This window comes from Thalassophryne amazonica, chromosome 5 (genome assembly GCF_902500255.1).
Source record: "Thalassophryne amazonica chromosome 5, fThaAma1.1, whole genome shotgun sequence".
In the NCBI taxonomy this organism is placed as follows: Eukaryota; Metazoa; Chordata; class Actinopteri; order Batrachoidiformes; family Batrachoididae; genus Thalassophryne; species Thalassophryne amazonica.
Genome location: NC_047107.1, coordinates 5,319,646 through 5,330,498, shown reverse-complemented (window position 1 = coordinate 5,330,498; position 10,853 = coordinate 5,319,646). Strand labels below are relative to the sequence as shown.

The 10,853-nt window shown below is 39.9% G+C and overlaps 1 protein-coding gene across 1 annotated transcript in view; it reads right to left on the bottom strand.

The window, feature by feature from the left end:
* Positions 1-10,237, bottom strand: part of LOC117510061 (titin homolog) — an 85,281-nt gene extending 75,044 nt beyond the window's left edge. The window contains exon 1 of the mRNA XM_034169674.1: positions 10,040-10,237. The gene's annotated coding sequence lies outside the window, so the exon portion shown is untranslated. The remainder of the gene's footprint in view (positions 1-10,039) is intronic.
* Positions 10,238-10,853: the final 616 nt, after the last annotated feature.

Here is a 10,853-nt window from a genome sequence, read left to right as displayed (position 1 = left end):
ATTTTTTTAATGAAAGACGGCCTCAGCCGACGCGGTGCGGCGGCACAGGAAAAACACCTCCGTGTTGATAACCATTTGTAAAATCCAGGCGGCTTTTGATGGCTTTCAGTGGAGTGAGTATATGAGAAATTGTTTAACAGCTGGACATGTTCCAACTTGTCCTTAAGGCTTCCAACGGAGGTGTTCTTCCTGTGGCGGAGCATCGCGGCGGCTGCGAGCCGACGCGCAAAAAATCTCTAACAGTGGAATATCCGGATAAAATGCTGAAACCGACTTCTTCTGAAACTTCTCTGTTCTCTCACGACGTCCTGGATCAATAGAGCCTGAAATGTGGAGGTTTTCAGCTTGAAACAGGCTGATGACGCCGCCTGAGAGCGCTGCGCGACGTCTCGCACCGTGGGAAGTCCTTAACGCGACAGTATCACCTCAAAATCTCTCATCAGCCGTTAAAATTTTCACTGAAAACCAGCTTAATTTTTCGAACCATGTCCACTTCGATGTGTCTCACAGGTTTAGAAAAAAGTTTGATCAAACAAAGCGCCAGTCTCTCAGCAACTTCTCAGACAAAGGAATTCCGACAAGGGGCTGGACGACTCCTCCCACAAGGAGTGCTCACAGGCGAATGACGTCACCGACAGGCGTGGAAAAACTCACGCATGCGCACGAGGGTTCAAGCATGTCTGACGTAAAAACATATGAATGAAATCCCTATACTTTATGGACAGACCTCATATATATATATATATATATATATATATAATTATATATATATATATATATATATATATATATATATATATATATATATATATATATATATATATATATATATATATATATGCATGCCTCACAGCAAGAAGGTTGTGGGATCACTTCCCGCCCTGTTTGTGTGGAGTTTGCATGTTCTCCACCGTGTCTGTGTGGGTTTCCTCCAGTTTCCTCCCATAATCAAAAACATGCTTATTTAGGGTCTGCTCCTTTCTCTGCCCCTGATCAATGCTCTCCATTTGGAGTCGGTCACCGGCAGCGGTGGGCACTAGGGCTGCAACAACGAATCAATAAAATCGATAAAAATCGATTACAACAGGCGTTGGCAAAACATTGCATCATCGATGCGTTGTCGAGCAATTATGGCGCCAGTAGCTGCTGGCCGCTTCTGATGCCAGTAGCGACCTGTTGTCAAAGTCCTACCATCGACATTAACTCCTGTCCGATTGTCCGGGACAAGTGTAAAATGTGATCGGACAAGTAATAGCTCTAAATCGTTGTCCGACCGGACAAGTGGCATTTTTTTTTCTTGGTTTAAAACGTTTAAATCCTTCTCGCACCTCGCGAGAAAGGGTCTTCGGTTTTTCCTGCCACACTCTACGCAGCGGACAATCGAACACCGAGTTCTCCCCAGACAGTGGAACAGCGACGCCGCGCCATCAGTGTTCTGACAGCGCCGTCACACTCTGCCGTGATATAAGGTCGTTTTTAAAAACTCAGCCAAACTGTTTGTGCAGAAGTGGCCACCCACCGCAGACGCTGCAGCAGAAAAAAACTCAGTCAGTCTTCACATAAAACGAGCTCCTTCTGGATGTATAGCTCCAGAAATTCATTTATAGGCTTTATTTTACTGTTGAAAGTCTTCATGTTTACAAAGTCTGCTCAAATACGGTGTGTGTGTGTGTGTGTTCAGAATTAGTGCATTATTCAACATTAAAAGATATATGTTATATCTTAACTTTGTACAAATGACAAAATTGACATTAATGGAGTTATTCAATCATATATACACTAGGGCTGCAACAAACGATTAATCTGATGGGGTTTCGACACGATTAATCGGATTAGCGGGGAATTTTTTTAAAATGTGCCAGGGAAGTTATTTAACAGTAAGTCCCTTCGGCTGCTCCCTTGTTTGCATTCGGGGTCGCCACAGCAAATCCAAGGTGGATCTGCATGTTGAATTGGCACAGGTTTTACGCCGGATGCCCTTCCTGACGCAACTCCACATTACATGTGGCGGGGGTGGGATTTGAACCCAGAACCTTCTGCACTGAAACCAAGCGCATTAACCACTTGGCCACCACCCCCTTCATCACTTTATTTAACAACAGAACATTATATGAAAACTTAAAATACTTGAAAATCAACAAATTGTCAAATGTCCCTTGGCTGTTGAAATATAAAATAATAAAGAATAAAACAGTTTATAATAAAGAACAAAAATAATTTCAAATGGCATTGCTTTATCAAAGTGCTGAGTTGCCATAAAACAACATTGAAACATAAATGTTATAAAATATGTATATGGTGAAAAAAGAGGTATTTTATTGCTGCAAATGAGCAATTAGCATAACCAGTTAACCATAAAACCTAAATCAAAAACTGTAGCCTGACTCATTATATGTGACACATTCTCTGTATAACTTGTAAACTATGTGGTCATTTCACAATGACACATGTGACTCATCCCACATATATGTATTTCTCTCACTCACTCACTCACGCACGCACGCGCACACACACACACACACACACACACACACACACACCGTATTTGAGCAAACTTTGTAAACATGAAGACTTTCAACAGTAAAATAAAGCCTATCAATGAATTTCTGGAGCTATGCATCCAGAAGGAGCTTGTTTTATGTGAAGACTGAGTTTTTTTTCCGCTGCCACGCCGCTCGGGGGCGGCCACTTCTGCATAAATAGTCTGGCTGAGTTTTTAAAAATGACCTAATATCACGGCAGAGTGTGACGGCGCTGTCAGAACACTGATGGCGCGGCGTCGTTGTTCCACTGTCTGGGGAGAACTCGGTGTTCGATTGTCCGCTGCATAGAGTGTGGCAGGAAAAACCGAAGACGCTTTCTCGCGAGGTGCGAGAAGGATTTAAACGTTTTAAACCAAGAAAAAAAAAAAAAAAAATGCCACTTGTCCGGTCGGACAACGATTTAGAGCTATTACTTGTCTGATCACATTTTACACTTGTCCCGGACAATCGGACAGGCGTTAATGTCGATGGTAGGACTTTGACAACATTAATAAAAAACTGTCGGTGCTGTTACTGTTCTTTCTTTTTCTCTCCCTCTCTGCCCCTCACCTTGCTGCTCTGGGAGACGCGCAGACAGCCTGAGCCTCCTGTGCCATGCGAGGTCCGACTTGCAAATGTTGCAGTTAACAAACGTCTTTGCGTTGTTTAACGTAAAGTGCTCCCACACTTTTAAAGTCTTAACTTTCTTTCGTCTACTTGCATCTGCCATATTCTAACTGTAGTTCTACGAAACACCGTCTGATCTGCTCTGTGCACAGGACCCTAATCGCGTGTTGCCAACGCCTGTTGTAATCGATTTTATCGATTTTATCGATTCGTTGTTGCAGCCCTATTATACACCAAACCATAACTCAGCACTGCTTTATTTTCCAAGACTTCGGCCTGACGGCAGTGTTGTGTGGAGTTGAGCTTTGTGACTCCTCTGCTGGAAGCCATGTAGTAAACAGGAGCATCCAGCAGGGGGCAGGACACTCAAAGTGCTGACTCATTGTTTGAGTCTGTGGTCACCTTTGATGCTTTCAGAAGCGATCGTGGTGTTAAAATTCAAAATCAGCTTGTTAGTAGTTGCAAGTGTACCGGAGACAATACTGGAATTTATCGTTTATCGTTATCTGTAACTTCCGATACATTTTTGGGTGGTTTATCGTTTTAACTTTATCAAAGATAACTTTTCAGTTATCTGATTATCTGTTATCGAAGTAAATTTTTTGGTTATCTGTGCCCACCACTGGTCCCCGGGCGCCGGACTGTGGCTACCCACTGGGCCGAGTGGTTGGATTGTGTCCAACTGTAATTAGAATGGGTTTAATGCAGAGGACACATTTCTTTTTTAAGTATGTATGTGTACAATGACAATAATGATTCTATTCACAATGTGCAGAAATAGTCATCATCCTTTTTCTTTTCAAAGATGAAAGTGAACATTGCAGATGGAGAACCATCTTCATAATCACCTTCCCAGCTGTGGAGGTGATTCACGATTTTAGTTTGGTCCTCTTTGTCCATGGAACTTTTTTAAAACATAACATAAACAAACATTTTACTTCATTTTATGTCAAAGTTTTTATGTTGTTGTTAAAGTGTATGTGACAGCAAAAAATGTGCACAATCACTAGAAATGATAAAATGTTATTTAAAAAAAAATCCTGGACAATAAAAGTCAATAAGTGCGCAGGTGAAGGATAAACAACAGCTGTCTGAAGCCTGCGCTCTATTTCAGCCCTCAGCCACGGCCATATTGTTGCTACGTCATCACCAGAACGAGAACTGTTGATTCAAACCCAAATCACTTGTAAACACAGCGGAGATCGAGCTGTTTTTGGATGATTTCTTTCTAGTGTGAAGCTTTTTTTTTTTTTATTAAAAGTGGCACTTTCTCAAATGCTTGATTCAGGTCACGACGGAGCCTCCGCCTTCCCCTAGTGCATCAGCTGAAATAAACAAACAACGGCTTTGCAAATATCAGCAACAGAACAGGCATCTCACAAACTTACATGAACAGCAGTGAGAGTCACCTCAGCTCAGAACACCCCTCTCCGCCACAGCAAACTGGTTCTCTCTCTAACACACACACACACTTCACAGAGGAGTTTTCCTGGATCGAAAAACTCTGCGGCCGTTATCGTGATTAGTCGGTGGTGTTCAAATCTCTACTGTCGGCCAAAATTATACCATGTACCGGATAAACCCCCTAAACCACGCAGACCTATTTCAGTCTGATGAAAACGCATCCACATTTGTAAAAGGACGTCTGACAATAATTTAATTCCTTGTCCTGGCATGCGCACGTCAATACAAGTGTTCCACCTGCCAATCAAAAGGATTATGCCGGCGAGAATTAACCGCTGTGACACCAAAAACACGGTGCAGCACTGACCCGCTCGGTGGAAACAGGGCTGTCAGTAGCCTGTAAAAATCCATAAATTAATGGGACTATTAAGATAATGGTTTTCAAGTTGATGTTACTTCCTCCTCCTTGTCCAATGTCGAGACTCACCTGGAAGTTCCCGGTTTTTAGTGGTGTGCAGTTCAAAATCCGAATATTTATCTCTTCAGTAACTGCGCACCATGAAAGGATAAATTTCAAAGTGTTGTTTAATTTTACTCTTAAATACTAAAAAAAAAAAAAAAAAAAAACCACATTACATATCATGTCACCTACACTTTTGAGTTAAAATTCAAACTTTTGGATGGTTGTGAAAATATTTTTTTGTTTATGTGCATTTCTCATGCATTCCCCATGTTTTTGTAAAATTCTCAATTATCCTGACTAAATAGACAGTTGTACTCAAAAGTTCACATACCCTAGCAGAATTCTTTGGCATTTTTCAGAGAATATGAATGATAACACTAAAACCTTTTTTCCCCACTCATGGTTAGTGGCTGTGTGAAGCCATTTATTGTCAAACAACTGTGTTTACTCTTTTTAAATCATAACAGAAACTAACCAAATGACCCTGATCAAAAGTTTACATACCCTGGTGATTTTGACCTGATAACATGTACACAAGTTGACACAAACGGGTATGAATGGTTACAAAAGGTAACCAACCATGTGATCAGGTTGCTTGTAATCAGTGTGTGTGTGTGTATAAAAGGTCAATGAGTTTCTGGGCTCCTGACAGACCCTTGCATCTTTCATCCAGCGCTGCACTGACGTTTCTGGTTTCTGAGTCATAGGGAAAGCAAAATAATTATCAAAGGTCATTTGAACTGTATAAAACAGGAAATGGATTTAAAAAAAAAAATTTCCAAGGGACTGAGAATGCCAACCAGTAGTGTTCAAACTCTAATTAAGAAGTGAAAAATGAGGGATTTTGTTTGAACCAAACAACGGTCAGGTAGACCAACAAAAATTTCAACTGCCAGGAAAATTGTTCCAGATGCAAAGAAATACCCACAAATAACTTCAGCTGAAATACAGGGCTCTCTGGGGAAAGAAAAAAAAAAAAAAGTGGTGTGGTTGTTTCAAGATGCACAATCAGGCATCGACATTAACGCTTGTCCAATTGTCCGGGACAAGTGTAAAATGTGATCGGACAAGCAATATGCGCTAAATCGTTGTCCGACCGGACAAGTGCCATTTTTTATTTTTTTTGTTCAAAACGTTCAAATTTTTTATTTTCATCACTCAGTACCAAAATACCTGACTGCTGCCTTTTTGTTTTCTTATTTACATCACGTCTTGTCTCGCACCTCGCACGAAAGCGTCTTCGTTTTTTCCCGCCACTCTCCACGCAGCGGACAATCGGAAAACATGATAACAATGTGTGCGTGAATAGTGTTGACAATGTTGAATGCTTGGTCTCCAAAGTAAAGGTCAAACACGGTCTACGTCTACTGGATTCTATGACATGTGACATATGTTACCCCGTAACGTGATAAGTAAGGATGATACATGGTCCAAACACAAACTATGCAGGGGAAAAGCGTAAAAAAGTCTGGAATCTCCCACATTTTAAATTGTCTTTCTGTACATTATTTTTTTCTTTCAAACAAGTTTATTGCACATTTGTTACATACAATGTGTCAACAAAACACAAACATTTTAGATTAATCTAATCAACAATTCAACAAAGAATCAGACCAGAAACGGTGCTAAAAGATTTTCATTTTTGTCTTTGGGCTTCAGGACACAAGGTCGGGTAGGGCACCGCATGGAGGCGTGTGCAGTGATAGTTCCCAACAGCACCGCTATACTAAAAATTTCTGGGGAGAACCTAGACATCATAATTAGGAGGGAGGACACTGATGTTTTCGTTTTGGTGGTTGCTTCTGATCAGAAGGTGCCCTCAAACCTTAACATGCATGTTGGGACTTTCTCTGACTCATCCCAATATCATGGACTTGGAGATGAAGTTTTGGATGCACTCATCGCTCTGCATCGTTTCACTGGGTGTGATTTGGTGAGTGCATTCAAAGGAAAAGGCAAAATCAAAGCCTACAAATTGATGGCAGGAAAGGAGGACTATGTCAAACTGTTCCAGCAATTTGGAAAGAACGAGAACCAGTCAGAACTGGACCTGGCTCAGGTGGAGAAATTGGTATGTGAGCTTTTGATATATTCTGGATCCTCTCATCAAGCCCTTATTTTGGTGTATTACATGATATGCTTTATTCAAAAATTAATTTTGACATAATTTTTTAGTGATCTTTGACCTCAAGGTAAACCCTGAAGGTCCAGGTCTTTCCCTTATCCCATGTAATGACTTATGCTCCAAACTACCTGCTACCATCCTGTGATGCTCTGAGGCAAGATTTCAAGAAGTGCAACCAGGAGAGTTGTTACGGTGATTTTAGTGTTTGACTTTCCTGTGACCTAAACCTTTGACCCTTTTGTGTTTTGAAAGGCGTCTCCATAGTACTGCTACATGTGAACTTACAAGAGTCTGCAATGATGATCTGCATGCTTTTTTACCCCCTTAATAAAAAAAAAAAGAATTATGCTACAATAAAAATAAATGGGAGCTATCGAGTAACATTTTTGCACATTTTAAGAGAGAAATGTATTTCTGACAAGTACTGAAATAAATTATGAATTGTTTCCATTAACTTTGAGCCCCTTTTTCTGATGGCATCACTGTCCTGTAAATGGTTAGGAAAAACATCTTATTGCGTAGGTGTTACATATATTGTTATTTTACAGTGTGTGACCTGTTGGCCTTGTCCTGTTTGGACATGTTTTGATTTACTTGAGTACTTTAATGTACTAATTAAACCTTTTATGTGAAATGTGGATCAAAATCACCCATTTTCACGTCATCTGATACATGCCTGAATGGTCCTTTTCTATAGGCTATTTTAATATATTTTATTATTTAATCATTTACCCTAAAACTCCCAGTAGCTATAGGCTATACATATTATTTCCACAATTCTTATGTTTATGTTTCATCATGTAAATTATGAGGCTTGGCTTTTTTTAATCAATTTGATATACATGTATTAAAATGAGGTGTTCGAAACAAGAAAAAAAAATTCGATATTTTTATTTTATTAAGGTAATTCTAGCAGTGATTAGGACCAAACAATAATGTAACACACACGCCTTATAGTGAACACACAATAGGGCATGGCAAATTTGAAGGCAAAATACATTTTCATCTGTCACATTCAAATTTGAATGGTGATGAAGAAATATTATACTTTCCATTCATTTGCATCATTAACCTAAAGATGAAGTCAGGCAGACCTTAAAAACTCCAGCTGTTAGTTTCTTCTGCATGTTTTAAATGTGTATTTCTGAATTTTTTTCCATTGGCGTTGCACAAAGTTGCTTTATTGTCAATTTTTCCGCATGTTCACCACATACAGGGAATCCAAACTGCATTCCTCTCCAACATTAGCCTAACAGGTATCATTAAAGCCAGCACTGTTAAAATGTGAATATAGAAGAATAGAAAGTCCTAAGAAAAAAAAAAAAAAGAGCATTAAGTATAACAGACAAGTATAACAGACATGTTCCATGTCACAAAAAGGCAGTGCAAAATGCAGTAGCTTGTACTGACAGGGTGATAACTAGGTCCATCACAGGTAGCCCAGTCAGTTTCTCCATAAAGTGGCTGGTGCAGTCCCTAACAAGACCGCCAACGAGGGTAATACGTGGCAGCTCGTTTAGAAGCACATACACACATCCACTATCCTGTGGTTGTTCTTACAAACAGCAGCCAGTGACTGGCAAGTGCTGAAATAGTTAAACTTGCTGTGGCAAGTGGCAAAATACTGCCAGCTACAGCGGCAGCTCTTCCGGCAGCTACAGTTGCCACCGGCAGACCTGCCACTGCCACAAAATGCGCCTTTTCTCTCTCTCTGCCTGTGTGAGAGGTCTGCTCTGAAAACAAGGAGCGCACACACAGCCAAACTAAATGGGAAATGGGAAGTCATGCTTGTGCACTGTCCAAGGCATCTGGGAGTAGTGCGAGTACCCCCAAAGACAGACAGAACCACACATGGGGGAAGTCTTTGAAAACCTAGTCAATGCAGGGACTTCAAAAAGTCTTCATGGATCATGAACACACTTGGCAGTGTAAATTACACCTGGCTAAAACCATGCACAGGTTCGAGGATGGGCTCTGTAACACAGGTTACTTTTGTTATTTCCAAATAAGCCATGTGACAACACAAGAGTCATACTTCACTGAATATCTCCGAAAAACAAGCGATAATGGCGTGGTACAAAATGCCAGCAGAACAATGGAAAAACACAGCAACCATTGCACAACGCCACGTCAACAAAAAGTAGTTTCAAATTTTCTACTTTTCCTGCTTGTGACAAGGATGTTGTTTTATCCGACAGGAAGAGATTTACTTGCCGAGACAGCAAAACAATAGTAGTTTGTTATTTAAACTTTTTGACTTTTCAAGCAACCATCAAGGCCAGTTTTATGTTTCAACATAATATTAAAGTAGTTAGAATTTTGTAATAAAAAATAAATTTCACAAGCACATTTTATTTTTTGCTTTTCAGTCTGAAGCTTTTCCTGATTTGGCAGACAGCAGAGCCCATTAACTGAATAACATTAAAACTATTATTACTTTTAGTCCGTTTGTTTGTTTTTCCTCGGTGTTTGCTGATTTTAATCGTAACAATCTGAAGAGAGATTTGATTTTACATCCATTTACCAAATGGTTACAGACAGCCGATAGAAACCGAACCGTACTTCAAATCTGTCCAGGCTGGTTATCGTGGACGGTGCAAAACGAAAACACTTTTATTTTCATTGATGTACTTTTAGTGTCAAACCCTCGTCCGAAGTGTTAAAATATCCGTGATGATGAAGAAGGCCAAACTGACCAACAACCTCAAGACATCAGCAACAACTACTAAAACCGCTGAAGACAGTGATAATCTTTTAAAACACACAGTAATTGTAATTAAAAGAGTAAAGGTGTTACGGCGTAAAGTGTTTTTTTGTTTTTTTTGGCTAACCATCAGCTAACGACTCGACAAGTGTCAAGATGTAAACAGTCAGTGAAAAGAAGTGAACTCAACTTACCAAAGCGGAAACTCACAGATGCTGTCCTTTCCAACAAACTTTAAAGACATTTATCCACCTCCGTGGAATATTTGTGACCAGTGTAGGTTAACACGGCAGCTAGCAGTGAGCTAAGTTAGCTGGTTGAGTTAGCATGGCTGGCTGAGGTCCCGTGTCAGGTTGCAGTGTTCCCGAGTCCCAAAGAACCGCTCCGCCGCTCCCGTCAAGTAAGACACGCCGAGTCAACACTTCCGGTTAATACCGTCAAAATATAACACTGTTTGGGAAAAAGCATTGACCAATTTCCAGCTGAAATATTTTCACATTGCATCATCCGTGTATTTTTTTAAAGTGTATATACTTTGGTATGTGCATTGAATTTTACTGAATAAATTCAGTTATGTCAGCTCACAACAAAAATTTTGAGGAACATACATTCCGATCTTTAGAGGAAAAATTATTCAACACTCCATCAAATGTGAGGACCAACTGCAAAAAAGGGAGTTAAGACAGCGAGCCACAATACTTGAATAGGACTAAGTAGTACCTCATTTTCTTCTATTCAAGTAGTTGGGTAAACTCAGTTATTTATTTATTTTTACAATTTAAGTGTAAACCATTAACAAAAATAATGTTTTGGAATAATTTTTAAACAAATTTGCTACATGAGCCTCACTTCCATCAGATAGTTTTCTACTGCTGGCAGGTAACTGTGAAACCAGATACAAGCATCAAAAACAGAGACTGGGGTCCCAATTACACAAGTGCCAGAATAAGATTTAGTTTTTATGTAAAATGATGCACTACTTCCTTAAGGTGTAATTTAAATGTTGCA